The sequence below is a fragment of the Pteropus vampyrus genome, unplaced genomic scaffold, assembly GCF_000151845.1.
Source record: "Pteropus vampyrus isolate Shadow unplaced genomic scaffold, Pvam_2.0 Scaffold188, whole genome shotgun sequence".
NCBI lineage: Eukaryota > Metazoa > Chordata > Mammalia > Chiroptera > Pteropodidae > Pteropus > Pteropus vampyrus.
In genome coordinates, this window is record NW_011888969.1 from 526,894 (window position 1) to 534,016 (window position 7,123).

A 7,123-nucleotide genomic window follows, 5' to 3' on the forward strand; every position below is an offset into this window, starting at 1 on the left:
GGATGAAACTTGGTCAGACATGTTTTCCTCTAGATAAATTCATGCATCATGTGAAATTGCTCCCCCAGCAGGGGTGGGGACCAGAAAGGGCCGTGATGGTGGCCAAGAGCTCCCCAGGGTGGCTCTCGCCCTCTGGCGTTCCTGGGCCCCTGAGGATCGATGTGAGAACTGTCCAGCTTCAGGTCGTAGCCGGCATATCTGACTCTTGGAAGACTGGTTTTGGTTCCAGGTTGAGTCTCGGGGTGTCCTGGGGCTTTAGGGAAGATGGGCCAGCTCAGGAGACAAGCTCAGCTCCCAAGCTCCACTCACGCCAGCACGGGCTCTGCGGACGCGTGGCGCCTGGGCACTCAGGAGTTAAAGAAGGACACTCTTCCTCATCGGCATCCGATTCCTGCTGCTGCTGCAGCAAGTTTCCACGACGCAGGGGCCCAAAACCAGGGAAGTTTGCTGCCTGTGGTTCTGGAGGTCAGAAGCCCCCAGTCAGCTTCACCAGGCTGAGGTCAAGGTGTCCGCGGGGCTGGTTCCTTCTGGAGGCTCCAGCGCACCCGCGGCCCTTGGTTCCTGTCCTGTCTTCAAATCCCTCACCACGTCTCCCACTCCGTGTCCTGATCCCGCCTCCTCCTTGCAGGACGCAGCGATGACGCTCAGGGCCCTCCCAGAGGACCCGGGATTGTCCTCGCCTCCAGATCTTCCGTTTAATCCCACCAGCAGAGTCCCTTCTACTATGCCAAGTGACGGAGTCACGGCTTCTAGGGATCAGGATGTGAACATCCGGGGAGGCCCTTTCCAAGCCGACACGCGGCTGGAACAAGCCTACGGAAGTGACGGCAGGGGACGGGTGGACGACGGTTGTCAGGCACGGCCGGAGCAGCCATCGGGCTGGCTCCGGGGAGTGAGGCAGGGCAGGCGCAGAGCAGAGGCCGGTGGCTTCCAACAGGACAAGACTCAGGTCTGCTGGACGAGGCGGGGTCCGAGGCGCGCACGGGGCTGAGCTGGCAGGACGGCGAGGCCATGGATGCAGAGGGAGGACAGACCAGTGCGTCCAGTCCCCAGCCTGGCCCGGCAGAGCCGCAGGCCGACGTCCGTCCATCTTCGCGCTCAGCCTGCTGCCCCCAGGTGGCCCCGGGCACGCTGGCTCACGACGGCGGGGCTCCCCGATGATCTCCCCCAGAGGTGGGCTCGGCCAAGGCCTTTCACAGTCATCCGAGCGGGGGTTTGTTTCGAGGGGGGCGGGAATGTGGGAGACCAGATCGTTTAAGGTCATCTCCTGAGGCGGTGACGGGAACGCCAGGCACCAGCAGCCATTGCTTTGGGGTTGATTTCTTTCTCCAGAAATTCCAGACATCTAAGGCGAATGACAAATTCCCAGGTAACTTTTCTTGGTTGATAAAGTGCTCCGATTCTGGATTCCTTCGCTGCGGCAGGCAGAACCGTACGACGGCCCCCCACATCCCCACGCCCCGGGGGCCGCCGCAGCGCAGTCCCCTCCCTGCAGGCGGGCGGGACCTGTGGGTGTGACTGGGAATGACGGGGCGGTGCGCCTGGAACTGGGTCACGGTCTTCGGCGAAGGGGAAGGATCCCCGCAGAGGTGACGAGGCCCAAATCAGCTTGACGTCGCGTTAATCAAAGCGGAATTTCCCTGAGGGGCCTGAGTGAATCAGACAAAATCCCTTAAAACAGGGACCCAGTCCTTCCTGCTGACTTCGAGGAAGTAAGCCGCCGTGATGTTGGAGCGTCCCCGGGAGGGCCACTGCTGGACGGGGTCCTACGACCAGGGAGCGGCCCCTGGCTGACAGCCAGCAGGAGTACGGGAAGCTCCGTTCCACACCCACAAGGAACGGGATTTGCCGCCACCCGCATGAGCTTGGAGGAGGCCCTGACCTCCAGAAACACGCATCCCCACTGAGGCCTTGACCGCGGCCTGAGGCCCTGAGCAGGGGACCCAGCAAAGCCACGGCCGGACACCGCGGGATCCAGCATGTGTGTTGTTTTCAGTGGCTAAATTTGCGGTCACTTGCCGTGCGGCATGCCCTGGCAAAGGCAGATGCGTGAGGATCAACGTGTGCGTTTGCAGAATGGACGTGTTTCACTGGATAGGTGTCTGCCTCTGTGGATTTAATCACAGAAGCGGACCAGGGCAGGGTCACATGGCACGGGATTTCCCCTCTTGAGGCCAGTGACCTGGCAAGTCTTTGTGGAGGCTGTGAGCCAACGGAAAACCGAGGGTGATGAACTAAACGACGTTCCAGCGTCTCAGAGGTGGCTCTGATGAGATTCTCACCAGGAAAAACTTCCGTTTTTAAGTCATATCGTCTTGATTGCGCATTTCCATTTGTCGTGATGTTTTCTTCTGCCCAAACAAAGAAATGATGTATTCTTTACAAGATAAAAACCAGCCTCCTTTATTTCAGCCAAGCTAGGGGTCTCATAGTCCCCACACTTATAATAAGATCCCAGATTTCACATGAAAGCTGCTTATCGATGGCCTACTTTTTCCAACATGGTAGCATGTCAATAAATTGGAGAATATTTTAGTTTGTTAGATTTCCCCAAGCTTTCCGGAGAAATCCTTAGACAATTTGCCATATAAACCGAGTTAATTGCTTTATAGAGCAGGGCCATATCAACTATTCAGATACACCATATGACAGACATTCATAAATACAAGGCAGACATATGTGTCAATACAGTGATGTATAAGATAATTATTTTTATTACGTGAATTTCTGAGTTGAAATCAAGATAATCTCAGCTGTACTAATGCCTGGCCTGTCCCTCACTAGTCGTCAGAGGAACAAGAAGGGAAAGCTCTGGGTATTTTTTTTCTGATTTTTCTCAGTTCTTCCTCATGCCTGGAATGTAAATCTCCGGGCACCATAAAATTGAATAAAAAAATGTAATTTTAAATTATTTTTTATTTTAAGTCAGATAGGAGCATAATAGAAAAAGATCATCAAAAACAATGAGAAGAAATAATTGTTAATTTCTACAGTACCTTGAAACAGAAGCCCAAGAGAATAAATGGAATAAGGATACTATTAAAATTTCCTCTTTTATTATATCTCCTCTGCCAGAGTAATTGTTGCTGTGTCCAATATATGCATGGCACAATTTACGAGCTGTTTTCTATTAGTTTTTAACATTAAGATATACAGAAAGAGAATGAGGAGCGAGCTTTCTTTGCTTAATTAAATGACTGGCGAGGCATAGGTGTTGCTGGCCAACTCTTATACATGATATCCAAAGCTGGGGTACCCAGAAGAAGGACCCTACGCAATGCACATTCTTCCTTTATTAAGTGAATATTGATGCAATATTATGCATTATTTTTCCGGCCACCACAAAGGAAGGGGCACGTGATTCTTTTGCCGCAAGAATTATATATTAGTATTCAGAAAGAAAAAATCCCTAATATATCATTCACAGAGGATTAAAGGTTTTCATAGATCCCTTCCTTATGAAATCACGGCCGTGCACAGGTGTGTTTCAGCTTGGGCGTTTTCAGTGGTGCGGGGGCACGGAAGAGACACAGGGGCATGGTCCAGACGCTGGATTCCCTTCACGAGCTTTCCAGAAACAGAAACTTGGCCTCGTTAGGATCTTTGAGTGCACTCAAGGCCGGGTCATCCCAGTAAGCCGTGTTACTAGCTGTGATGAATGCCAACCCAACACAAAATTAATGTTGCGTCTTTTTTTTTTTTTCTGAGAGCAAGCTACGTCCTATTTTCTCTTCTCTCTGTGCGTCTGTCTCTTTACCCACACACACACACACACACACACACACACACACACACACACACACACACGTGTTTGTGTGCATTAAGACATACCCTACGTATGTAATTATCTAGCCCAAGAGCAGCCCTCTGAGGCAGGCACTATTAATATCTCCATTTTACAGATGAAGAAACTGAGGCAAAGAGGCTGGAAGCCAGCAAATGCACCCAGGCTCGTCGACCTAATGCGGGAGGGCCAGGCGGTTGGCGGGTTTGGTCAGTCAGCAGGTATCTATTGAGCACCTAGTGTGTACCAGGCCCTCTCCTAGGTACTGGGCACACGTGATGAACGCAGCGGACAAAGTCCGTGCCCTCGTGGAGTGAACATTCATTATATTTAACGATCTATTCCCTAGTATGATGCTGGCACTACCCCCGGACAACCTCAGCAAGTTAATTACCATCCTGGGAAAATGCGTGATGGAGTGACAAGTCTGCGTGGGGGGCTCGGGGACTTGGCGAGGCAGGCTTCCCTGCTCAGTGGCTGCACGGTCTGCTTGGGTGGGCCCTGGTGGGATGTGGGCACGTGCGTCAGGCGCTGGTTGATGTTCGTGCAAGGCACGCACGGCACCTCCTATGGCTTCAAATGAAACCTAAAGGCTGCTCATAGGGAAATTGACCCATATTCGGTTTATCGGCTAATCAGTGACACCTCTGCCCACACGCTTATCAGAGATTTTGCAACGAAGATGGGCTCCCAATGGCCAGAGGCTTCTTTTTATTTTTATTATTATTATTTTTAATGACCCTAAGAATCCAAGGACTTTCGTGAAGCAGCCCTCAGGCCTGGGGACCCTTGGGCCCTCCCCCACCTCACATCCCTTTTGTGCTACGGGTGGCATTTTCTGCGTGAGCCGTGACTTCTCTCTCAGTTGCCTGTGTGGTGCTACCTGAGCCGTCCCCATGTCCCCATTGAAATGCAGAAGCTGAAAGGTTTACAGTGGACGTATATAGTGTTACCGACAGCACACGAGCCCTTCCAAAGAGCATCGTGGCTGCGGAGACGCAGTAATTCACATTTCCAATATTGCTAATAAAATTTAACAAATGGAAAACCAAAATGTCAAACAAGCAATAACACGGATCGTATTTCTCTTAGGCCGAGTAAAGAAAATCATGGTGACTTTAATTGGTTAGAATGACGAAAAGAAGAGAGAGGAAAAAAATAAAAACCTCCGTGAGTTACAGTGACTCAACTAAAGAGAGACTGAGTATAATTTCACTAAAAAGGAGGTGGCAATAACGTGTCATGCCCAGGAGAGGAGGTGTGCGATCGACTTGAACTAATCACGGGGGTGATGGATGCTGTCCCCTCTGCAGACGCCGGTGTGCCCGAGGTCAGAGACCAGTGAAAGGGTGGCTGTGCTTTAGTGGACCGCGGCATCGTATTTCACGGGGCTCACGTCCTAAGGAGAGAGGAGTGATGTTTACGGGGCGCAAAGCACTGGGGGACTTTGCGAGGGAACCGTGGCTATTCGGCTTATCGAAAAGCATCTCCGTGTTTCCTCCTGCATTCCCGAGGCTGAAGCCCCCACCTCTCCGACGCTCATCCACCCGCTTCCCAGGGGACCGCCGAGGCTGGGCTGCTCTCTGGAGAGTCCTTTCAGATTTCCGGACTGTCCCTCTGCGTTCCCACAGTTGCGACACGGGCAGGAGAAATGCTGAGAGTGACCGGGGTGAGCTCGCTGGATAATCCCCTTGTAGTTTGTCACAACCTGATACGATGCAGCCAGCATCTCCCCTGTCGATGGCTTTCCCTTAAAACTTCGAACCCAGCATTCACAGGAAAGAAATTGTGACTTTTATTCAAAAAAGGAAAATAGCGCTTAGGGTCCATGCGACAGAATGCGAAAGGGACAAAAGCAGCCCTTGCCACATGCCGTCCAGGTGCTAAGTGGCAGGCCCCCAGATGCCCGGGTCACTGGCTGCAGGTTTCCGCATCACCGAGAGGCCGTGGTGTGGACACGGCGTCGCCAGTGCAGGCGCCGATGATTAAAAACCCCACAACTTTGTCGCGGTCTGCGTTACCTGCCCCGGACTCCCCTGCTCCCCGAGCAGCCACCCGGCGCCAGCTCCGGCTGCTACCTTCAGGACAGAATATGGCTTTTCTTATCTGCGGCATGTCCAGAGGTTGCACCTATGTGACAATTCAAGGGTTTCGTTTTTTGCTTTGTTTCCGTATTTACAATGATGTGGCTAAAAATCGAAACACAAATAAAACGGAGGAGGTGTCCAAGTAGCTACAGTTCGATCCACGTTTCATACATATCACATTAAGAAAGGTTAATTCTGTATTAAATATAATCAAAAACACAGTACGGGGCTTGTCACACTGACGCGGGTGGCGGGTACACACTGCCACTCAGCAGGAAGCCTTGTTATATTTTTTATATGTTAGGAGACGTCTACTTAGAATTGATCAAACCTTTGCTTCCGAAACATATATGCCAACACCTCCGCAACACACCATAAACCAGACTCTCAGAAAATAATAATGATGCTTATCAGTCACTCGCCTTGAGTTTGCTTGTGAAAAACCTCCAGCTAGCGTGCCATTGGAGCTCTTAAAACATAGATCTTTTTGCTGTACTGATAATTCACTCTCAGCTTGAGATTGATGACTATGTGAAGTCCATAAAAGATGTTACCACTATATTTTGTTCTTATGATTTATTTTATCATGTTGTCAAGGTTTGCAGAAAACAAGAAACAAATCAATGAATGTCATGCTTAAATATTAAAGAAGGCTGTAATACACATTTTTATTCAGATGCCTTATTCAATCTTGCAGCTCAGAAAAGGGTAGTAGCGACCAAGCTTTTATTTGAATTACTTTTGGAAAAATTAATTTAGGAGGACTGTTGAATTGTGAATGGCAAAAGGCAGCTAACCTTATTTGCTTAAATAGGAATGTATGGTAGCAGGACTTCTTGGGAAAGCAGCACTAACAGACCACGGGGAGGTGGATGGGTTTTAAAGCATCAAGAACTTGGACTGGAGTGTGCTTAACGAATTCCAGCGTGGCGAGGAGGGTATTTGGAAAGAGGCGAAGGGGGAGACGCGGCTTCGGGGGCGGGGGGTGGATGCTGTGCACTTTGCTTTTGAAACGAATCATTTCCTTCATCATTATATGGCATCAAGACCATCTCTTCCCAGGGCCGGCAGCGTCTGGAAGTGTGGCATACTCCAGAGCCGCTGGCCTTTCCCACACCTCATTAGACAGCAAGCAGAGAGGAACAGCTAAATCTCGCTTTATTTGTCTGAACCGGACGGCTTTCTGAGAAGGGGACCTACCTAGGCAGACGCTGTCAACCGCGTGTTCACACGACCCGGAGCTGGAGACTGC